The sequence below is a fragment of the Euwallacea fornicatus genome, chromosome 12, assembly GCF_040115645.1.
Source record: "Euwallacea fornicatus isolate EFF26 chromosome 12, ASM4011564v1, whole genome shotgun sequence".
NCBI lineage: Eukaryota > Metazoa > Arthropoda > Insecta > Coleoptera > Curculionidae > Euwallacea > Euwallacea fornicatus.
In genome coordinates this window covers 2470038-2494828 of record NC_089552.1, presented here as the reverse complement: position 1 = coordinate 2494828, position 24791 = coordinate 2470038, and the positions used below count along the sequence as shown (strand labels likewise).

General features: G+C 38.9%; 1 protein-coding gene across 8 annotated transcripts in view; it reads right to left on the bottom strand.

Annotated features, from left to right (window-relative positions):
* Eph (Eph receptor tyrosine kinase) overlaps positions 1-24141 on the bottom strand; it is a 148569-nt gene extending 124428 nt beyond the window's left edge. For 3 of the 8 annotated variants that reach the window (XM_066288019.1, XM_066288017.1, XM_066288020.1), the window contains exon 1: positions 23641-24141. The gene's annotated coding sequence lies outside the window, so the exon portion shown is untranslated. The remainder of the gene's footprint in view (positions 1-23640) is intronic. The other 5 variants (XM_066288022.1, XM_066288023.1, XM_066288024.1 and 2 more) reach the window with 2 other exon arrangements.
* Positions 24142-24791: the final 650 nt, after the last annotated feature.

Here is a 24791-nt window from a genome sequence, read left to right as displayed (position 1 = left end):
CCAAAAAAATCGGGGGTTTTCTTTTATGCAGTCGATTGTTGAATATTTTAGAGTGTTTGTCCCAAACATTGAATTGACTGTGTATATCTTTCCTCCGGGGGATTATTCGATATCGATAATTCCAGCACGTACTCTCCACAAAAATTTTCCATTTCGAGAATAGCAGATTTTTGACTCTGTTTTCTATGGATTCAAAAGCACAGGATTAATTTCGCTCGGACGGGTTCGCATAAAAAAGAGGCTTAAATTCTCGCGAAAGGGGCCTACGCTAGGAGAAACGGCATAAAAATTTTAATTAATGCGATCTGGGTCAAAACACTCCTGTCTCGAATTTATGGCAAGTCACCGCGAAATTGGGAGACGGTTTTTCATGCGACAAGTACACCTCTGCGCTGTTACAGAGATGTAATGGAATGCGCTATTTCGTACAAGTAGAGATAGAGGATGGGCTTTTGTTGCCGTTCACGTGCAAAGGACGTATAGCACAACTTTAATAGAGAGCTTTTTCTGAAAATAAAATGTTTGCAACTCATTTAAGTGAATTTCCGATGGATGCGTGGCTTTGTGGCCTGCAAGTTCTTTGATGCCACTTGTGTTTGTGCTTGCACAGCCTTGCCCCCGCCAATGGGAAAACGCTCCATTCGAAGAAAAGCAGAAAATTTTATGTGAATGAGACTGTTAACTTTTCCTCCCAACTACCTTTGCGAATAAAATGGCTCAGACGCTTCCGATTCAATTAAAACTCAGGGAAAGTGATTATTAAATCACTTCTCACCTCAACAAAGGGAATACGTTTCGACTTCTCTCAAAGGAACATACAATAAATTACAAGAAATTAGAAAGGACGGTTGGGGGGGAGGGGCGCAGGAGCGAAGGCACACTTCAGAAATTTTCCGTTTCACGGCGGAATGCGACTCTTGAACCTTTACTTTGCTTTACATCGAAAGCTTTTTATCATAATTCCTCTCGTTACCACCCTGAAGCAGCGACGATGAATCTCCCAAATTCTCTTAGCGAAAAAATGAATTCTGGTCTAATGGTGCAGCAGTGTTCACGAGCATCTGGGGACTGGCGGAACAACCTCCGGTATCTGCAAAGGCAGGGCAAAATATTGATAATGTGAGAGCAAGCCAGTTAAGTAATGTCAGGTCAGGAATGACTCCTGGCATCAGCTTTCCCTACCACATTTCCAGCCATCACCAATTCTCTTGCTTGCTCGCCAAGGCAAAATCTGAATTCTATTGTTCTTCTCGCTTGCTTACGTGTGAGCTGTACATTTTCTCCAAGTACATAGGTGGACAGTAATTATTTTGAATATCCACCGAGTGTCGTAACTCGAGGGTGTCGAAAACAGTACGGTCCAATTCCGGTAGGGGCATAAGCTCTGAGTTGTCGTTCTCTTTCTCAAGGCACAGTGGTGTATTGCTTCGCTAATAATCAAGCTGAACGCACACACACACACACACACACACGACTTAAAATCAAGTCGAGCTTCGCGTTTGTCCTGCCCCTGACAGCCGAGAAATGTACTTGGGGAAACCTTGTATGGTGATGTCAAGTCGAACGTTTATTTTTTAATGAAATTATAACCTATACTTGCCTTGATAAATGCATTTTTTACTCCGACTGAATACATGAAAATCATTTTTAGCATCTATTTTTAACGAATATTAAATACAATGCGAACTTAACAAAGGCATGTCTCACCATTACAGACTAGTATTATCAATGATGCTGTAAATGTCGACACTGTTAAAGTCATCCCCATTGTTTACCCAAGGTATTTTCACTCGACTAAATAATGGGATACCTTGTACAAATGACAAATTGAATAGTATTAGATGCAATAATTGCCTAATAAAATGGTAGGTATGTTCAGACGCGTACACGCATTCATAAAACACGAGAGTGTTAAACGTTACACAAAATCCTCGGTTACACAATGAGGTGCTTGTTTCGGGCGGTACAACGTACAATCGCGCAATTAGCAACTATTTAACAGTCAACAGAGCACATCCATCAAGCCGTTCGTTTCAAATCATTTTAGCTTCGTTTAAGACCATTTAAAATTGTTTGAGTAATTCACATTTGCGAGACCAGACGTTGGCTTTGGAGCTTTTTCAAACACCGTTCACTTTTACTTTTTAATAATCTTTTATACACGAGTTTTTCCAGGTGTTTCGAAAGGAGATCCTTTGTCTGTGACCATTGAATCAACGATATTAGTTGCAATAGGGGAGATAATAACCTGTTTACAACTGTGAACTCGTACAGGAAATAAAAAAGATAAATGTTATCTGTAATTTGGCGTGTAATGGGCCCGCGCAATTACGCACGATTAGGTAACTCCAAACCGACCAGTTTCAGTCAAATGAGTGAACATTATCGGGATTTGCTGAAACACTGGTGAGAAAGTTGAGAAATGGTCAGTGCGGTTTGGGACACGCTACGGTTCTGGCCAAAATCGATTTGTTTAATTAACAACAATTATTGCGTTGCTTGCGACTGGCTTGTCTTTTCCTTTCAACGGAACAGGTCAAGCGAGTCAACTGGGCTAAATTTACTTTTGCGCGCGGTGATACGTGTGGGACAACCTCTAACAAAATTATTCTTCATAATTAGCCGACCAGGGATAAATGTGGGTGTCGCATGTGCAATTTAATCTCGTCATTAATCTTCCCTTTAATTCCTCATAAAAAGGTTTCGCACCATGCCTCGCCAAACTGACTTGTATATTTAATTACAAGCTACAACGCAAATAAACCTTTTGCCTGCATGACCTAGTCTTTTTACTAGCTATACATGGAGATGTAATTAATAGCAGCCTCAAATTTTCGGCGAAGATCAAATTATAACTAACGAAGATGTATGTAACGGGTTGATTACAGCTGTTTCTGGCATGCCATGTACTTACTATAAGCTCCGACGTGACGCAACATTATTGATATTCTGTTTAAAGAATCTCGTAAGTGTCCTTAGTCGCATTTATCTGGGAGATGGCATTATTGAAAATTACCTCGATTTATAAGGAAAACCAGTTCTTGTAAATTTTAGAGTGCAAACCTGGAGATCAATTTCAAACTTGATGAGCGGCGAACCCCTCGAGAGTAACTGCCACGAAGGCTTATTTCCTGCATTTTAACGAATCCAAAAGTAGGTAACGAAATTAAGAAAGACAAACTAATAATATCTCGCTTACCACTATTTGCAGGCACTTATCCACCGTTTTGCTGAACGCTCACCGTTACACAAATTTCGCTAAAGCTATTGTTCCTCCATGTTAGCCAGTTCGATTACTTCCTTAAAACGTCACAAATATCGGTTATTAAACCGACTCTTCCGGGCATTCCGAACTTTCCAATAAAAATCTCCGTGTAATTCCAACATAACAAAGGTGAATCATTCCTCTAAGTCTAAACGACAGGAGTAATTTCTAGAATTTACAACGGTTACTCAACAGCATACATAAGGTGCGTTTGAGTAACACACATCTTTTTGTGCAACGCCATTGTTTTTACGAATAGTGAAAACAGGTTAGGCCGGCACAAAGAAGATTAATAATGGGTGCTATAAAATACAACAGAAAGACATTAATCGACAAAATTGCGAAATAATTAAAAAGGAGACCCCGATTCCTGACCTGTCGGATTGTTTAGATGGCGAGTCTCAGATACAAGCCGATTTGGCTGAGAACCAAACGCAACTGAAGTATTGTGTTACCTTTCGTAATACTTTCCTCTTCTATTAGCTTTGATTTACTTTCGGGTTTTTTTGTGCGTGAAAATTCCATTAAATCGAATTGATCCCGATTCGATTATGGGTTAAGATAAGAAAGTAACGAAGCACCCCCTTGCCTCTACTTCCGATCGTCGAAGCCGCGATATCGATTACTCCAAAGGTTTTTGAGATATTTCATGGAAACATTTTTTCAACTTTTTTTATTGCGAAGAAAAAACTTCACAATCTCCGTGGAGCCCTTGCTCGTCGATTTCCACTGATTTCGACCAGTTATCGATTAACAAAATTGCAATTTCTATCATCGACCCTCGGACAATTCGCTTTCATTTTTTGGATTTGAATTTCCATTTTCCAACAGGTATCATATTCGAGCTGCAGGGTCACACCACGGGTGACGTCAACTAGGCTAGTGAATTCTCAAACGTCTGGCAGAAAATTCATGTGGCCAATTGCAATTGGAAGTAATTGAGGTTTCCCTGTATGGACAACATCGGCGCAGAATAGTTCAAGCCTAAGGCCAGTATGCCAGCGGCCGCGCCAGGAAACACGCTCACGTGCGCTTGCATCGTCTAATCAAGAACAACGCTCAAGCCTCAGCAAGCGAATGCACGTCAACTGGTCATGCAGTTACTTGAGCAATGCTATTATTTATTATTTAGTTGTTTCGCCCCTTGTCTCTTTCATATTGTCTTCCACCAGCGATTTAATTCCTTAGTGGTGGTTCGACAGGGCGGAAGTCAGTCTGAGAGAAAAAAGAGAATAAATTTTATAATGGAATTTGAATATGAGCAGGCACTGTTTACCTAATAAAATAAAAATTCCCTTTTCGAATCTCCCGACCAGACGAGGATGGGTCTTTTTCCCGGTAAAAGATCGACTTAATGAAGTTGCGAGACGTCAATCAGGAGTGGAAAAATTTCGGATGGAAAATTGGAGACGTACAACTATCGAAATTCGTCACACTTAGAATCATACTTTTAAAGAATACTTTCGTTTTCAAGGTGATTTATGTACGTTAAAACAGATGGTCACTTCCTGCAAACTCAATAATCGGAAGCAAACCTTAACGGTTATTCCAGAAATTATTCGCACAGCCAAACCGATCCGCCCTCATCGTTCATCTTTCACATTTGCATTGTTTTTTGACGTTTTATTGCCGTTTTATGCACGAACCGTTTAAAATCGCGGACCGTCATATTTATGCTACCCAGCGTACATTGTTGGGCCCAATGCGAGATTTTTATGTACTATTGTAGGCCCACTCAACGTGTCCCTGTCAGACTTAATGCCCAATAAATGTTATTTACTCACTTGAAATTATAACGAGGAGCTTTTGTTTTGCACCTACTCATGAGTCGTGAGTAACCGGAATGGCATACGTCGCAAGCACTGCAAAGTCCCAAACTTCAGAGCTTTTGGGGCAGCGACAAGGACTTACCTTGCGAAGCAATAACTCTTAGAAATAGCTGGTTCATAAGGAGTTATTTATTTAAAACCTCTTCGCCAGGAGCAAACCCGAGTGTTTCCTAAGGCGAAGTACACGGATAATATATGATGCTATAAATCAAACGACACCTAACTGCGGCAGCCAGATAAAGTCTTACTTAAACTTATTAATTTATAAGCCAATTTCGCCTGAATGCCAACCTGCGGTTACATGGCCTTATGCCATGGAACACAACGGTGTAGGTTGGTTAAGCACATTGGAGCAATGTACTATCGTAAACAGAATAAGATATTGACTTAGTATTAACTTTGTAATACGGGCTTTGAGGAACAGCAACGCAGCAGCCGTTTTTTTAGCAGCAGAACCACAACAGACCTAAAATATTCAAAGCGAAATGCATGGGTAAGTAAACTTCCTGGATAATGGATTAAGAACATCTTTGGTGCGGATGTAGGTAAGTTTACGCCACTAGCAACAGGCCTTCTCATCGGTACCGGCTTTGCGGAAGACGGGGGCGGGACGGATTTTCCTCGTCGTCGGTTTTTCTGGGGGGTAGCAGGACGGTCATTAAAAATATACTTGCATGCTACAAAGCTTGCTAAGGTCGGCCCTGCTTGGGGATTATTATTTTTGTACATCCTATGAGCACCATAAAAATGAGTTGCTTTTACTCTTGTAAGCGGTGAAATGATACCTTTCTATAACCGTAAAACTATGAATTAAAAAAAAAACAATGAAACAACAAAAAGAACTTAAACAGCTAAAAATTATAACGCTGAACTTTATGAAGTAGAAAACCCTTTAAAGTTATGTTCCAAAATCACACAGCACGAAGAGCGCCTTAAAGCCCAGCAAGCAGGTAACAGTAATTTCTCAAGACCAGCAACGGTTAACGAAGCGCGGCTTGGAAAAACGTCTCTCACTCTAAAGAACTCATGAATGCTGATGAACAGAGCTGATGGACAAATGGTTCTGAGAAGAGTTTCTTAATGGATTTGAAGCATCAAAATCAAAATACGGATAATGCTGACGACTTCTTAGCCCCTTAAAGGCAAAAAGCTGCAGAAAATTCCAATGAAAGATACTGCAATCGAGTAATTACTTTATTGAATAACCACTTGAGTGTATACGTCTCAACTTGGACAGAACAAGTAATTACTAAAACCGGTATTCCATACATTATGTTTTTATCAAACAGGTATTGAGTAAGAGCTACAAAAGTTGTCAACCTCCTAGCTTTAAAATCTACTCTCAAGACATAGAACCTCCAGTAACGGTGATTGAGTAAAATGCTTTTCTTTTTCATTCAGAAAATTCGTTTGGAGTAACCGTTATCCAAGGACCACTAACGCAGAAGCATCTTATTCGAGAACAATCGTCAATGCCGAGCTTAGGGAAGCTTAATACGAAATAAAAAATGTTGGATATGTTGAATATTCCATTAGCAAAAATAACCGCAATATGCAGATCTCGTGGACCGAGCAACTGTTATTGAATAATTGCATGAAATTTTTATTTTCCAAAATTCAATAGAACGGGAACGTCATAAATAACGATAGAATACGTTAGACCCGGGAGGTTGATAACGGTTACTATATACGTGGTACCGATACGCTTGATTCGTGAATTGAATGATGAGTAACGGTTATTGAGGAGTTGGAAAAGTGCTTTCCAATCGGAAGAACTCATTAAAGTCTAAACAGTTTTTTGAGATGTTTTAAGTTTCAAAATACGGAAGATTCTGGTTCTTTAGTTTTAAAAAATAGAAGCTAAGGATATTGCTAATCGACTAATTACAAGAAAAAGTTATCGCAGGAACGAATGAAAGAATGAATTTATCCTTCACTAATTCCTAACGATGAGTGACCCCTGAACGCCGCTAAAATAATTAAAAATATTTGTATCACGCATGGTTTACGGAACTAATAACATGTTACTATAAATCTATCAGTTAACGCTTATGGGGGAGTAACCCTTTATATTAATTTTCTCACTCCGTGAATTTCTCAAACCAGTACCAGTTATTATGAAGCCACTCAGAGGCTCTGGGGATGTTTCAAATATTTGTCAAAATCTATCGTACCTTGAAATATTCACTCATTTAAGTGCGAAACTAAAAAAAATTACGGTGTACGGGCATAGCAAATCTAACTGTTATTTGATAATCAAATTAACGATTAGAAATTCAGCAGATAATAAATTCCGTAACTATTAAAACGTTTATATGCCATAAATCTACAAGGTAACAGATACTGGGACCATCTCGACTCAATCCTTTTAATCGGTAAAAACTACTTTAAAGTTATTGAGCAGATATTAGGATGTGTCGCTGATCCTAAATAACCTTTGCAGAATAGGACAAGAATTTCTTTAAATCTTAAAGCGAAATATTGAAGCGAAATATAGAGGATCCAGAGTCTTTATTCCCTCAAATATCAAATTCAGCGATAAAGCAGTATGCAGATAACGCAAATCGCGTAACAGCATGACTGAATTCAAAATATGACTAGACACCGTAAATCTGGTAACGGTTATTGAGCAACCCCTTGGATTCATTCTCTAGCTTTACCCCTGTCGAAGGAAGTAACGGTTACCGAAGAGCGATTTTTGCTATAATTATAGTAAAGAATTCAGCGACCCCTAGTGGAAATCATTTTACTTTACATTCTCGGAAGGACATTTTAGAGTCAATTCCGTTAAACCACGTTTGTTCTAGAATTGTTGAGAAAAGATGTTTTTTAAGTATTTGAAGAACTAGAGATAAGCAGAAATGGACATGTTCCTTTTGTAATGTTTTTGGGACATTTGATACTAAAAAAATCAATAAATACGGAGTTAAAGGAGTGTTTAGCGTCAAAGCAAATGCGACTTCAGCAGGCGATTATTAATTTCGTTATACACCTCGGAATTAGGCAGATTGTAAGTCCTCGTTACCTTACTGAAAATGGTTAGTGAAACTGCAGGTCACAGAACAACAACAGAACGCGACTTTCACTTGCCGCTTTACAGCTCCCAACATACAGCAGATGTAATAGTTATTAGTAATAATTACTTTTTCGTCTCCATAATGGGAAAAAAAAACCAACGGCATTATCCTCGGATTTTAAGGACCATTACGCCTTGTTATGAGTAAAAAATTGTAAACACTTAATCTCCGCTGAGCACCTATCTGATTAACCATTTTCATACTTTATTGCTCAAGTCGTAACTATTGCGATACTTTGTTATTGCTTGTGAACATTGCATTAAAACATAAAAAGGGAGCGGGTGTTGGCGGGCGTTATTAGACAATTTGCACTAAACTTATACAATTAAACTGAACCAATTAAATCATAGAAGGTGCCGCAATTATAGTTTGAGAGTTTTTGTTAGACAAGCACTAACCTGATGTTTGCTAATGGGGTGGGTCTTGATGGCCTGACGGAGCCTCGAGAATCTCGGGGTTGCAGGTAAAAGAAAAAGGTCGGGTATCGGAACGACCTGAAGCAACCAAGACGTGTTTTATCAAAAGCCAAACATCTTTTAAGCAAAGTGTGTGTATTGTAACAATGAGTAACAAAGGAAGATGGTTTAGGGTCTGTCTGATCTACTGATTTATGAATTTATTGGTGTAACGACTAGACTGGACTGTTGCGTACGGCCATAGATAATGCCGATCGGACTACTCGTTATACTGCAATATTATAGGACTTCACACACACACTTCACACAACACATTCCGTTTCTTTTCAGAAAATGTGGTGGTTCGATTGTTGCCTAATGCATTCACCCCTAAAATTTCAAAAAATTCACGCTGCGTGGCCTGACTCACCCCGTGCCGATAAGTCCACTCCTAATCCATCATTTGAATTTGTACTGTTGTTACCGGAAAGTCGGCAAATTTTAGGCCTGACTCTGGCACCTTCCATGTCCGGGTTCCACCACAAAATCATTATGAGACCATTGGGGGAAGGTGCGGGGGAAAGAACGATTAATTTGTAGGCCGGTCAGGACCGACACCGGAAGTAGGTAGTAGTGACTAATTGACTTATTATCCTGTAGTCGCTTGGGCTGTGTGGATTTGATTTGCATAGAACTTAGCATTTACATTTTGGTTGTTTTATTGTTGTGTTTGTGTCTTAGGAATGGCGATGATGTCGAAAAGCAGTAAGGACCGAATTTGTCCTTATCTACCAGAAGCATGGGCGAGTTTTTGGGCGCCCCTAGGTCGAGAAAGTTGATAAAATGCTCCGGGTTTCGCGTGGTTGTGTCCCGATTAGCTCGGGTTACCAGGTACGGATTTCACAGTCGATAAATGTCGAGCGTTAAATCGCGCAGAATTCGGATTCCTAAAAAAAATATTGAAAAATGGAGATGACACGTGAATTTTTAAACAGCGCTTAATCGCTGGCCGGGAATATGGGCATTAACAACGAAAGGATAAGCTTCGCTTAGAGGAGAATTACAAACACCAGTTAAACAAACAATTGTCCTTATCTTGGTCTAGAATAACCGACTCTAACCTAATTTATTTATCCGGATTTGCAATTTTGACAAAATCCGCAATGTCTGGGCTTCTAATCGGGTTTCTGGTGTTTTGTCAGGAGAGGCACGGTGGCTGTTCGCTTTCGGTTCGTTGTTGCGTTTTAATCTATTTGTTTTGAATAATTCAGTTTCGAATCGCATCTGCTAGTTTCCCATGTTTAATTTAATCGCCTGCGAAAAAAGAGCGCACAATAACTCAATTTCGTCGCTTTTGCGGAAATTTCATTCCGTGTTTAGGCGAGCGTGAATATATTTTGCTGCTAACGCGCGCCCCTGGTCCAAAAAAATGCACTTTTTCGATAAACGATTACTCATTTAACTAATTCGATTAATCCAGTTATGTCAGCAAAATTCAGTTACAACACTGCTTTGAAGTCCTATATTTTTCCTAGTAATTGTCGTCACTCAATTCCGACATAAAACACTAGAATTCGCTGATATTGGTCAATAATTGACGATTCGGCAGCAAAATTCAGGTTATAACGTAGGTTTTTTCACGTACTTCTGCTTGTTTTGCCTTTTCCTGAAATACGTAGTGCAATACCCCCTGACTGACATCCGATATTGTGAAAACAAAATAGAGAAAATGCAGACAACGTTGTTAACTTTTTCAGTGGTCGACACGAAGTTGGATAGGAGCGATTTCGGGGGCGCAATTAGTGACACTTTTGTTCGACACTACATGCTGACTCATGCCCAAATGATCCAAATGGTCTTGAGGCCTACTTTAAAATATTTTTCATTCGACATAGATAAATAGTTTTCTGCGTTTGAGGACCACATCGCATGACTGCAATCAAAACCCATATACGACGAGTAACCCGATTATAGGGAATTTTGGAAGTTCTTCGCGCCAAGTGGTTGTTCGAACCCACTTCATGGTTCTATCGTCAAATGAGATGAATAAATCTGATGACTACAGTTAAATGACCTGATGAGAACCTCTTTTATCGTCAGGGTAATCGCAGCGTAATCCTATACAGGATGTGACAAACATACCGACGAACTTTCAGGGGATGTCGTACTCGTAAAAACAAATATTTGGATCGTATAAAGTTAGGACCTAGACCGCTTCGTTTCCAAGATACAGAGCGTCTAATTTATTATTTTATATTTTTTAAATATTTCATGAACGGTTTGGGTGAATATACATCGAGGAAAATGGCAGAAGTTTTGAAAATTTTGCATAAGATATTTATCATATGTTTTCTCTCCATTTTATATTGATTTATCTGCATTTACATAAAACACTAGATTACAGTACACGTTGTTGTAATCTTGTATTTCTTTTAGCCATAATCGTTCATTTGCGGACATATTTTGCCAGACAAAAAGTGTTTGCCTTCATATCCTCTACCTGCACTAAAACAAAAAATTAAATTTACTTCTCCTAAAAAGTTAAAAACAAAACGCACTTGGAAATTTACACCAGTTTTTTGGTAGGAACAGGAATGAGCAATTAGTTTTACCTTGAAAACGGCTATTTGAGCCCAAAACGCGCCAAAACCGGATACTCACCAATGCAGAGTCACATTATCCGTTCGGTGGGATTGGATAAAGGTGACATCAACTGGATAAATTGAGTAATAAAATAAAGAAAAAGCGTCCTGGATGGGCAAAGGTGTTGCGTTTCATCAACATAATACTAAACCGCATACGAGTTTGCTCACCCGCCAGGAATTGCTACAGTTTAAATGGAATGTTTTGCCACATCCACCCCATTCCACAGACCCTAACACCGTCGGATCATCGTCTGTTTCTACCGCTGCAAAAATGCCCTCGATAGGAAAATCTTGGAGAAGTAGAAACGTAGTTGGGTCAGTTTTTTGCCCAAGAATTTTCATGAGTGCGACCCCATGAAATGGCCCCAAATATGAAGAAATATTAGTGAACGAAATAAGCAATGCATCGTCTAATAAAGTTTTCATTTTTATCGAAAAAAAATGTCTTTCGTTCGCACTGTAGGATCCAATTGTGGACAACGCAACAGATGAGGATATGCTTGGATGGCCTGCGCCATTGCTCGGTCCCTTAGTCCCGATGTAAAACCGAAGTTGAGCATAACAAAAGTCTTGCTTGAACCATCGGACCCGAATTACCCATTTGAATTTCTAGAATTTTTAGTTGAATTGAATTTAAAAATAGTTTGGAACACTCAGTGACTCGACATTGAAAGAATTCCTTTTTGAGCCCGGTGGTTGACCCGTTCGATTAGTTGCCATTTGCCGGCGCTTAATGGACGTCACAATGTTTTTCCAGCTCGATTGTATAAAAAGGTAATAAAAACCGCCACAATCGAAATTTAACAACTCCGTCTAATGGAAATGGAAAATGAAAAATCGACGATGGCAAAAATAACAAAAAGCGAGCAAACAATAACCTATAAATTCACGTCACCAGGCGGCGGCAGTGCAGTCGCGTTGAACTTTTTACGCAACGATTTATACGTTGTGTTGCATGTGTGCCAATTACAATTATCCCATTTTTTGAAGATCGTAAAGACTGATTGTCCTATAGTCTATTTAATATGCGTTTTACTACCGGCTATACGCAAGTGGTCCCATTTTACAACCGCATTTTATCAGTCGTACCGTGCATTTGCATTTTTGCACACCAGACACGTTTGCAGGATACCAATAATTACATTGCGCACTTACACACATTCACACTCGCATTCACATATCATTTAAAACATATTAGTAATTGGAATTCGCTGACGGTATGTGGTAAAATCGATATGTTGCGTGTCCGTCTAGCGAGATGTAGCATCCTGCGAAGCAAAGAAGGCAGGCAACCTTCCTTAAAAACTCAGTTAAATATAGAAAGAGGCTTTCGTGTAGTGCAGACTCAACCGAAACCGGTCTGAATTATACCAAGAAATATTGTCCTGACCTCGCTTTGATCGAAGGGCCTCTTTTTCAAGAGCACTATTGCCAAATTGGGCAATCTACAACCATTTTTTCGTCTTACGACTTCCAAAAATCAAACTGCTTAATAATCAGATCTGAGTTTAAATGGGAAGTGTGCACTTCCTCAATCGTTCGGTATGAACAACTACATTAGGGAACCAAATACGGAAGGGAGAGAAGCCAGTACTAAACGCTCATGGAAAACCAAGAATAAATGGCCGTCCCGCCGGAAAATTTTACACCGCGCAAGTGCGAAATTTCGCATCGCGTCTGTCCGACTGTGAGATTAATTGTCCCAACAGAATGTGTCACAATAAATCAAATATCAAATGGCAAAAGCCATAATAGATGTACTGAAGTTTTGCAATTAATATTAATCTATTAGGTTCGTCGATGTAACTATCGTCAATCCCATCCTAACAGTATTCCCGTATAACCTTTAGAACTAATATCAATTAACCTGATAACTCAATATTAGGGTTATTTCAAAGTCATCTAGAGATTCTGTTAAAAACTAATTGAACCACGTTCCCGCCATCGAATCGATTTGCTCAATATTTGCTATTCAAATAGTGATTAATAAGATGGCAAACATCATGTGGGTATGTAACGCCCACAGGAAACAAGGAGTTCTTTCGGCCCTCTTAGTTGAATACAATTGAATACTGTTACTGGGATATTGAATACGGTTACTGGGAGAGGAATCTGTATCCATTAGGAGATTTTTTGAGAAATACTGCAAGACTCTGATTACAATGCTTCTTTGCTTTCCTTTAAGTGTAGTGGAATTATAAGCTAAGAGGAACGCGGGTGAAAACACACATTGCACGTCTCTGCAGTATTGACAAGAGTCAATGATGGAAATGGGCTTCTTTCCAAGTGAAAGGCGAAGATTGGTATCTTAAATTAGATACTATTATATTGCATGCTCAATTCAGTACTCTTATCTAGACTTAAAAGTAAACAAGACAATAATCTCGACAAGCCTGTGTTTAACTATAGACCAATAATATGTTCATTAAAACTGAATAATCTAATTTAAAATTAATGTTAATATAGGTTTTTGGGGTACTAATGAAATATTTCATTAAAAATCAGTAAGTTTTACATAATGCTTTATGCGTTTTCAAGAAGCTAACGAAGTGATAACATCATGTAAAAAAACTTATTGTTAAGCGACAGCATAATGGATTTCCGTCCACAATCCTTAAAGCCAATCGATAGTTAATAATACAAAACAGTCAATAAATACTATCATTTTATTTACATTTTTATTTAACAACTGGTGAATGATTTAATGCGATTTGAACTGAGCTTAGTCTAGGCGATAGGTACCTTGTTTAGTTGCACAGAGTGGTTCTTCCGACATATCACGATTCCTTCAAAGTCGTCCTACTTTATGTAATTTAATAACATTTAATAAACGGGATGAGCAGGCGATTTAATAAATCGGTGTATTAAGGACTTATATCACGCGCGGGGATTAGATAAGATTCCATTAAAACTGAGTATAGATCGGTGTAAAATGATATACGTCGATTTGCAGTAAATTTAAAATAATTTAACACTAAATTTGATTTGGTACCACTATAAGATTATGAGACTTACTTAGATTTCAAAGAATTAGAAAGGTGATTTAAAAAATCACCGATTTAAAATTGTGTAAAGATTCGATGCCGTATTGAATTTAAAGTGATCTTATGTGACGCATTATGGAATTTGTTATTGATTGAATATAATTTCAACCGAGATTACAGAGTCCTTCAGAATAAATCCTGTTTAAATTAATTAGGCTGATAATTGCCCGGTTATGTAATTATGGTATTAAATTCCTCCCGATTTAATAAAATTTAATGAAAGTAATTCGATCCCAAATTTAATAAATTGAATAATCTTTGAACGATCAAAGGTATTGGAAATCATTTTTCGACATATCTTCCGAAACGTACATCCGATTTAGCAATGACATAATGCGACATTCCAACGAATTTAAGTTCAGATCTATGCTTACTGTCTGGATTGCACGACAAAGAAAGCACTTTCCTCTTACGTAATACTTTTCCTCCAACTCATCTCTCGCGCTCCCATTCGATCGAAATTGCATGAAAACCTATATGAAATTTTGGAGCATTCTTTATTCCGATCAATGTCTTCACCCTGGTTTCTGTAAGTCCCTGATATGCTCCCAAGCAAAAACTCCATTTTCGCCCGGACTAATCTCCTTCACAGAGGCGCACTCGATCGAAAATTCCGAAAATAATTTAATGCAAAAAAACCTTCCAGAATCAGTAACTTTCATGCATTGTGGAAAAACTTCATTTGACTAATGTCTTGGTGCGAGATAGTTGTTTCCGTAGGGAAAACCACTCTTCAGCTGATTGGTTTTCCTCAGCGCGGTCTCAATTTAATAGAAAATTGTCTACGATGGAAGTCGAGATGAAAACCATCTGTTATCACGACTTTTAGCGTAGGTATCTGAAATTAAAATTAAAATTATTTTGCTGTAATCCCCGTGGAAGTAACAATTTTCTCGTCGGGCAAAAATTATTGTTCCGGGTAGGTCCATTCAGTCCATGTTGGGCCAATAACAGGCGGGAAAATATTCCTGTACAACTGTTCCAGTTTACGTTAAACTTAAAGTTTAGGCATTCGAAATTACTCTTGAGCTGAAGGACAAATAATACCTAAATCTCGGAGGAAAATCACACCTAGGCCTTCGATGATTACTAGCCGAGGCGCAGCCGAGGCTATCAATTTACATCGTCGGCCGAGAATGTGTTACTTTTCCTTCTAGATACACAATATCCTACTATATCGTGAGGTCAGAGATATGTTGCTACATGGCAATGCATTTTCCCCCTGGACTTCCTGAAATTTGAGGTTTACTACACGAATTGTTTACGGTTTTAGCTGTTTATTTTCCTGTGCCCGATTTTACTTTGCGTGGGCTCATTCGATGCAGGCTATTTCCAATGAAGGAACACTTCAAATATCGTGTCTATGAAATAGACATGAGATCCAGAGTTCCAGATTTATTCGTATTGGGGAAAAGAGGCGGCCCCCATGCTTGATTATTCACTGCGACGTATCATTTGAAAGAGAACTCCATGTCGTTTCCAAGGCGAAAATCTCCTTTTGTCATGAATTTCCATCGTCTTTGAGGAATCCCTCAGAAAAAATGGTGCAAACGTCCTACTCTCGTTACGTGCACAGTATTCATGCTATGTAATTCTCAATGAATATCACCTCCATTTTTCTATATGCACAATAAAGTCATTGCTCTCTTCCATTTACACATCGCACCTCGCATGTCGCTGTAACATGGAACATTTCTCAATTCCTGACTGAATCAGCTTTCACATTAATTAAAATGCCTTTGAGCCATAAAGTGGCCATAATACTATACTAACATAAAAGCAATCAATAGTACTTAGGAGCTGAAAATATCGATCATTAACTAATTAAAAGGACACTGCCAATGAAATATGGGTCAGTGGGAACGGACCATGTAAATAATAAATATTTATAGCAGTAAGCCGAGAGCCCATTGAATAAAGAGGTATAATATATTTACTTTTACCTCCTTACTATACCGTATCCTGTCGGTTACTTTATCTGGTTGCGGTAACAAGTGTCCTTAATAATGCCCATTTATTTATTCACTAGTTTTTTTAGGAATTCCTGCAGTTCGCACGGGCTGTCATAAAATTATTAACCGCCAGCAATTAAAACAGCGCATTAATTGCTTACTATTGACTAATTGATGTTGACTTTCTTTACGACGGTTCTTGGAAACGGCCGCGTGTTCGTTCGCAATGAAATATGACCCGTGTCAGGTTTGTTTCATAATTTTTCGGAATTTATTATAAGCCCAGATAATATAGTGATGTATTAATTTTATGTTTTACTAATTAATGAGTTATTATGTCTTTTTTCGTTCATTTATGGCGTGCCAAGGTAAAAGGTACACTTGGTAAGTCTGTGATGTAGACACCGACCAGAAGTGGAACACTGGTGGGCACCTGGGAAAAGTCTGGGCGGGCTTTCGCATAAATAATGGAAAAATTGAAAGAATACACAGTGGTAGCTAAATGTTTCAACTAAAGTTAATGTACGTCCCTGAAGACTCTTAGGATCATATAACCGCAGTATAATATATTTTCTTTAACTCAGAATGCAATTTTCTTCGCAGTAGTTTCGCCTACATTTCGGTTAAGTAAACATGGCATCGAAATACAGCTTCAATTTGCATCAAGTAATTCTTTTCTTAGCTTGAGAATGTCAAATTCTTATGTCGACTAACTATTCGTGTGGTGCGTTAAGCTAAGAAAGTACTTAAAATAAATAGGCACTCGATCTTGTATTTCAAATAAACGTTCCACCGGAAAGTACCTGCAGATTTAGATGTTCAACGAGACTACACACTTTTCCTCTGCGAACAGACCGCAGATGGAAATTCGCACCTAAACTGAGATATTAAGGCCTTGAAAGTACATACAACCCCAGGAAATGTGGTTTCATCTATTACAGATTTTAATCGTCATCGCCTTTGTAGATGTTACCATTGGCGATTAAAATCGGATTTTAATCGTCATCATCTATTATTAACTCGTGGACTTCTCAAAACGCACAATGAAGATTTTTAGCCGATACTTGAAGTTAAGTGCCGCATAAAATAAGAAGAATATTTGAATGCGGTAAACACATTAAGATAAATGCATTCTTGGTCTACTATATCAGGGAATTTAACATTATATGCGTTACCTAAGAAACTTGCTACAGAGTCTGCCAAAAGACTTTTCCTTTTTGGTAAAATTTCTACCATGCGCAACGCCTCCCAAGGAAAGTTCCCTAACCATGTACTCGTACAAAAAAATATCAGTTTATCGAAAAAATAGCCTTTTTTGAAAATTTCGATATATCGACGCCCTACACAACATCTCCACTCTCGCTCTCATAAATAATCAGGGCATCAGTCGATCCTTGACAACTTCGCCTTGAGTAAGAAACGAATAGGAAGCAAAATAGGTACGCGGACACAAGCCTAAACTAGACATTGGTCAAGCCATTTGCAATACGTTAAATCGCAATTGAATAAGTGATATTATCGATGCGGACATGGAACGATTGGAAATTGGGAATCAGAATGGCGAAGTTGGTAGTCATGTCTCGGGACCTTTTTCTGCTTCCCCTCATATCTCCATTCGTCAAAGAGTTTCGAAAGTCTGAATTTTGGAATTTGCAGAGCGCTCCGCGTTAACATTAGAAATGGTTTGACTAATGTTTAGTTTTTGTTTTTCTCTGTATATCTGGCTTGCTTCCAACTCCTTTCTTAGTGATAGACGGGTTGCCATGGATCAACTGCATGCACTAATTATGTGAGCGAGAATAGAAGTGTTGTTCGGAGTAATTATCAGATTGAGATATTGGAAAAAGGCGATGTTTTAGATAAAATTATAATCCGATTGAACCAGGTGCGATATAAAAAAAATCGAAAAGATGCTGCTTTTGCCGACCCTGTAGCAGTGTTCGCGCGCAAAATATGCGACTTCCAGCAGCTTGGTATAATAGCTTAAAGATCCAAGTATTTAAATGTTTCTCGAATTTAAACATATTTCTGATGTCCGGAAGCACTCAACTTTCGATATGAGTTAGAAATTTTTTTATGCGCTTTAAAGCTCCAGCAGATCTTAATTACCAACATCCTCACACTATCGTGCAACTTTCTCTCATACAGTCAAGTAAGACCCATTAACGTATGTCTTACCTAATTAACCTGGCAAAAAATCTGAGGAGTATAACTAGCTTTATCCTTTAGCAGCCCATTATTCTTGCCCTTGAAAGTACCTGAAGTTTATCTTTTCAAGTAGATATTTCCAAAAATCCGAGACTGCTTAACTCCATGAATTCCTACCCAGAAGAACACCAACAAGACGTGGGGCAATATACCTTTTTCTTGAAAATTGCCAGAATTTCAATTTTTCTCTTGCTCGGATCTGAACCTACGTCGTACCCAAGGGAAAGGAAACCCACCCCCACAGTAACTCTTGATAATCCACTCACAAACTGTGACGGGCGATGTTTATATTGGGACGTGCGTAAACACAATCGCCCCTATTGGTAAGCTTTTGACCCAAATAGGCAGTTAAGGACAGCTACCTTTAATATGACGGAGTCATTCATCAAGGGGCTGAATCAATTAATTCAGGGATAGGTTATAAGAACGAGGGGTGTGGAACTATTAAGCGTCATGATTGATTTCCAACTAATGACAAAATGAGACGACGCGAACATTGTTTGTTTATAAATTCATTAGAAAGGCGCTCGGCAAGGTGAGGTTTGTGGCTTTTCGCGTATGACAATCTTGTCGAGGTGCACAACCCACAGCTGACTCAGCTATTAGCGTTGGCTCATGTAGATCTTCGCTAACATCGAGATTAGCCAATATTGGCAATGGAAACTTGGCTAGGCGCTAATCCCTTACATTGATGGAAAGTCTCTTTCAGTCAACATTTAACCAACCCCGTATAATAGAGTACAAAATCGTGTTTACAACTGGATAATCCACCTTTTTATCATCGTTAAACAGGAGATAAACAATAGTTAGCATAATTCATTGGGCGAGGCCTGCGGCCCCATTTGAGGCCGACTTTGAGACATACCGTGATTTTTCCTTAGTTTTATCTTGACAGGGTTTATGGACATGGTAAATATCATGGCTCACCGAGAACAAATAAACAAGCACTTGAGATCCGCCAGAAAAACGGGGTCCAAATAAAAATCGGCCCCAACCCTAAGAAGAAACGCAAACACCATTAAAAGCTGCGCAGATATTTGTACAGGATACACACCGAGTGTGTGCAGACTCATCATTTTAATATAATGTGTTATTGTCAACAATTTCATTGAAAGTTTCGACATGAAAATAAACGAACTTTTTTTAGATACGGGAAGAGATTGACAAGGTTTTCATAAAGAATTCATCCGCTATTATTTACTTATAAATATTATATATTTGCTTTCCACTTGGAGATGGTACATGTGCCATTCCACAAAACTTCATTGTAGCAGGAAGTGCACGGCCCCACTGGATTAGGCAATTTAAATTCTAAGAACGACCTGGAGGCCATCAAGCATTGGAATCGTTAAGGTAATAGTCGCGCAGAAGTTAAATTGCAAGACTTAAATTGAACTGACACGTTCTAGCGAGGCCTCAATTAATCAAGATCTTTATCCAAATGAAATCAATATTGCACGGCAGTGTCTCGCGACGTCCCGGAACGAACACTTTCTGAACGCTAATAACATTGTTCTTTAAGATGGTTTCATGTTGCTTTGGGGTAAAAAAGACATTCCTCGTTCAAAACCCGACCATCTGAAGTGAGCTTGTCGCACGGAACCAAATGTTGAGAATCGGGACCGTAGCGACCGACCATGAAAGACGAACGAAGAACCAGTTTTCAGAAGCAACGTGCTTCGATATAAAGAAGATGAACGAAAGAAGAGGCTTGAATTTACTCTTCGGGGTCACCAGACGTCGCTGTGTGTTCTGGGAACAACGAACGCAATTCGATTTCTAACTAATGATATTCTGATTCTCTATTGAGACTAACGCGAGCCTCCATGACTCCATACTTATCTAGAACCTCTGGTACGGGTACAAACAAATTACTTGTGGAAAGTACCTGCTAACTAGCAGCAGTCGAGCGAGTTGCGACGGTGCTAAAATATTGCCCACTAAACCAGCATAACTTAATAAACATGCAAATTGTATGGGTGTTTTGTTGTTTCTGCGGTAAGTTACTCACATATTGTTTTTTGGGCAATCAGGAATTTTACCTTAAGCAAACCTGAGATTTTGAATTTTTTATGTAAATCGGGAATCCACTGTGAGCCAATCGAGACCAACGATACCAGAACAAAACAGCTTAGCCTTGGGTGTTGCAAAACCATAAACCACAGTTTAGCACAATAAAAAATAGTAAAAATACCTTCTCACGGATGAAGCCTTTTGGTGAAAATGCGGCAGTTATTAATCAGTGCATGTTTGAGTTTTGTTAGGCGCTGTTCGTATGAGTCTCTCATCATCGCTAATTACTCCCAGCATCTCTCCCCCTTCTTCAAGTCCACACCAATGTGTTCATGGCAGAAAACTAAGAGAGACGCTCCACCTAAATTATGCACCTGCTCATCGATATTGCTAAATTCTACGCTCAGTCATCGAACAGGAAAGAAGCTTGATATCAACATTTGGACCAGTTGGTGCTATCGCAGGTTAAAGAGCTCGGGAATTTTGCCTCGGTCCCTGGAGAACTTGCCAACCTCGAGATCACAAGATCAAGGGCAATGCTCTTTAATCTGATAGAAAATACAATGGCCATAGGGACTGAAGTTGGGATCATGGGTCTGAATGACTCTGCTATTCACCAGCAGGTGCCAGAATCTGAGGCTAAATCTGACTCCAAGAGGCATATAAATTCTTTTTATTTCTGATGGGAACACAATGTAAAAGTGGCTATTTAGTAGCAGCAAGTTGCCTCGCTATATTTGAAATTTAAGGTAGTTTCACTGCGTACGTCCCTGAGAAAAATTAATTCTAAAAATCTCATTCTAATCCCGAATGCTTGTTACGTGGAGTGAAAGATTGAATTGTTCCGTTCTCGGTTACATTGAAAGTTCAGGTAGGTTTTCCTGGTCTTATCAAATTGTTTGCAAAAATATGGGCCATGTCGCGATTGTGTACCGAGAAATGTTAAATCCTCTAGACGCCACTGAACACGTATAGCTTTCTGGATATAGAAAGAGGATGAAAGGAGTGTCAAAATCGAAGCCAAGACTGATAACTTTCCTCGACGAAACATCAAGCTCAACTCATTCTTCTGGCATTAACGTCATTAAATAGATCCTCAAAGGGGAATTTCTTTATCAATTTCAGACAGTGTTTCATGCCATCATATTACCATGGGCTTTTTTCGCGACATACGATTGCCCACGTGTCTTTGGCCATTTCTTCTAGATTATCCGAAGATTGTCATTAGCAGTTTCCCCCCAGATCTTCACACAACACCTCCTGATTCCATATTGGAAAATTCAATGGAGTGCCGGTTTTCATCTAGTGTTCTTTATTATTTCTGTTCACAAAATCTTTTACATCACCGCTTGATGCGACTCCGCATTTAAAATGCCATTAGCTTGACTAATTTAGGAAGTCCAGATTAGCAAAAAGGGCAATTTGCAAAAATTATCATAGCGCTCCTTAAAAATATAACTGTGCTGTGGTGTCTTCAAGCAGTAGAACATTTTAAAAATTCATTTGCAGTAAAACTCCTGAGAAAAATAATTGCTGGAAATGGCTCAAAAGCCGGCGAAGAAATATGCATAACATGGCGAGCTCTCCCGCAAGTGAGAGAAATTCTTCAGAAATTTAATAATTCTCAGCCTTTATTAGTTTAACATAATACTATTATGCATCACTTTCGTAACGCATATTGACTAATTGTATTAACAGAGACATAAATTCAGCTATCGACGCCCTTTGAACAGGGTAATGGAAGGTAGGATTTTCAGATAATTTCCATAATGCAAAAATGCTTTGAATGTTTTGTAGATAATAGATTGGCACGCACATTTCAATAAATGAGTCATTCAAGTATTCACATCTATTATACTATTTTTAGTATTATACTAAAATGTGCTTTATCCACGCATTTGCATCTACCCATTTGGAACACAAGTTGTTTAGTCCTCGCTCATTCTTGTGGGCAATTACTTAGGTCATTTTACATCTTTTCTTAATTAACGCAAGTTCGTCGAGAGTAATTATTAATCTTAACCTATGCCAGGAAGGTTATCAAAGGTCATTAATTATTATATTCCGTTTGGAGATCTTCAGACATTAAAGATCCAAAGAAAAGCAAACAAACCGGGGAGGAAATAACTTATCGTATTTCGGAAACTCGGAAAGAGTTATAACTGTGAAAGTTGCAAGGAGTTTTTTCATCTGTTACGTAAAGGCTGCAATTTTACGGATCACTTCTGGAAAATTCCGTTTTAGTTTCATCATCGAATGCAATAATGCACACCTTTTTGTGGATTTTTTCGTCAGGTGAAAGCGCTGTGATGGGGAGATTTGTTTCCCTCAGGGCTTCAGTTATGCAGTACTGGATACTTAGGCTTCAATGCAGGGTGTTTCCTTTCCTCCATTGTATGGTTTGTCTGAATGGTGAGACTGCCACTTCATGTTTTCAGGATTGTTTCGAATTTTAAATTGCGTTGTAAGTCTTGATCTCTGATTAAATCTTGCCTCAAAGCACAATAAACTAAAGCCTTCTAGGAATTGGGATGGTTCATCATATAATATACCCAGTTGCCTTTATTGCGCTACTTATCGTGTCGAATCCCAAATCCGATTTCATCCATCAATAATTAACGATTTTTATATGCATTCAAATATTTGATAAAGTCCCCATGTCGATTAATTCAAGCTGATTCTCATACGTTGCTAATCCTTGACTCATACAAAATCGTTTTTAATCTCCCTGAGGGACAATACGCATTCAGTTCTTATGAATTTCATAGTTGACCAGGGATCAATAAATCCTCACTTTGCCTCGGCTGGATAGGAGGCTCAATGTAATTACTCAAAAAAAAAAACACTGAATAGTGCCGAAACTGGAAATTTTAATGCGAATCAATGAAGCCGTTGTTTGGTGCACTCCCTGATAGCCTCTAATAGCCTTCTCAACAGCAGGGGGAATGGATAGGTTCTGACTTTGCATATATGCATTTAAGCCACATAAATCTTTACTAATAGTGAAAATAATTAAATAGAAAACGAGTAGGAAATAGATAAATAAAAGATAAACGAGCGTGGTGTAGGAGCCAGGTATTATCTTCATGAAGATATTTGGGGCAATTACTCCCATTACCAGAGAATTGAGCAGAATCTCGCAGGCATGGCTAAGCAATAGCATTATGACCAAAGCGTCCAATGCGACCACCAAACACTATATAGACACTTACTCATGAACTTGATGGTTGAAAAAGCGGTATCCAACATGGGACGCCAAATGGGCATGTATCCAACAAAATAAAATCACTATCTCACAAGAATATCAAAGTAAACTCGACACTCCACAAGAAATAATCCAATTATCCGCCCTAGAGGACCAGCCAGTTGCGCTCAGTCCACCGGGTCCAGGTAGGTCCACACACGAAACAATGTATCGTAAAGGTACACAAAAACTATAATCTTGAAGACATGGTTCTTCGAGGTCAGTGTTCGTTTGGTACGAGGGTCGCGTCTGTTCTAGGCGATTGAAATGAGACGATTTCCCCAGAAAAGTCTCGTGGAACCAACTGAAAATCCACGGGATTTGAATGTTTTTTCATAAACATTTACCGTTGTTATTGCACGGGGAACTGCGCGAGAATGCCCAGAGAAAATCCAACATACACACACCGAATCGACGAACGTTCTGCATCCACCGCGACTGCCTGTGGGACCCGACCGAAGATGTCATCAGGCAAGCTCGGGCAGAAGGATGTCGGGTCGCTCCGGCACCTTTCGGGCTTCTCCGGAAGGTCTGAACGGCGGCTCCACCCACATTTCTTCTCCACTTCTTGGGCAAGTTTGGTTCACGAAAAATTTTTGAATCGAAGCTGTATCAGATTGGGAAGGTTAGGTGTATTATAACCATTATTGGTCTTGTGCCAGGGAATTCGGCAATTATTACATTGAGGCAAATAAATTATCAATTGATTCAATGTTCAGACAGGCGTCTGTAAGGAAATTTTGGGGAGGCACGTGAGAATTAACTCTCTCATAAAAAAAAAAATAATTTCTTGAGTGAGGAAGGAAGCACGTAGATCGGAAATTCCCTGCCTCGTTGGTGTGAAAAGGCCATGTTTTAAGAGGCCACGTGGGAACATGACTTATTCTCTAGATGTCAGGTTGAGCAGGTGACAATCGCTCTATTTTGGCGCATCGAGCGAGGATTCCACCCACATGTCTTCTTTACCAACTTGCACGTATATTAAATAGGGAATTTCAGCCAAATATCAATTTTAATTAAACGGGATTAGTGGTTTATTAATAAGTTTCATTTTCGAATAGTCCGGGTTGCAAAGCTAACGCGACGAAGGTACGTGGGAATACAACACTTGAATAAAGG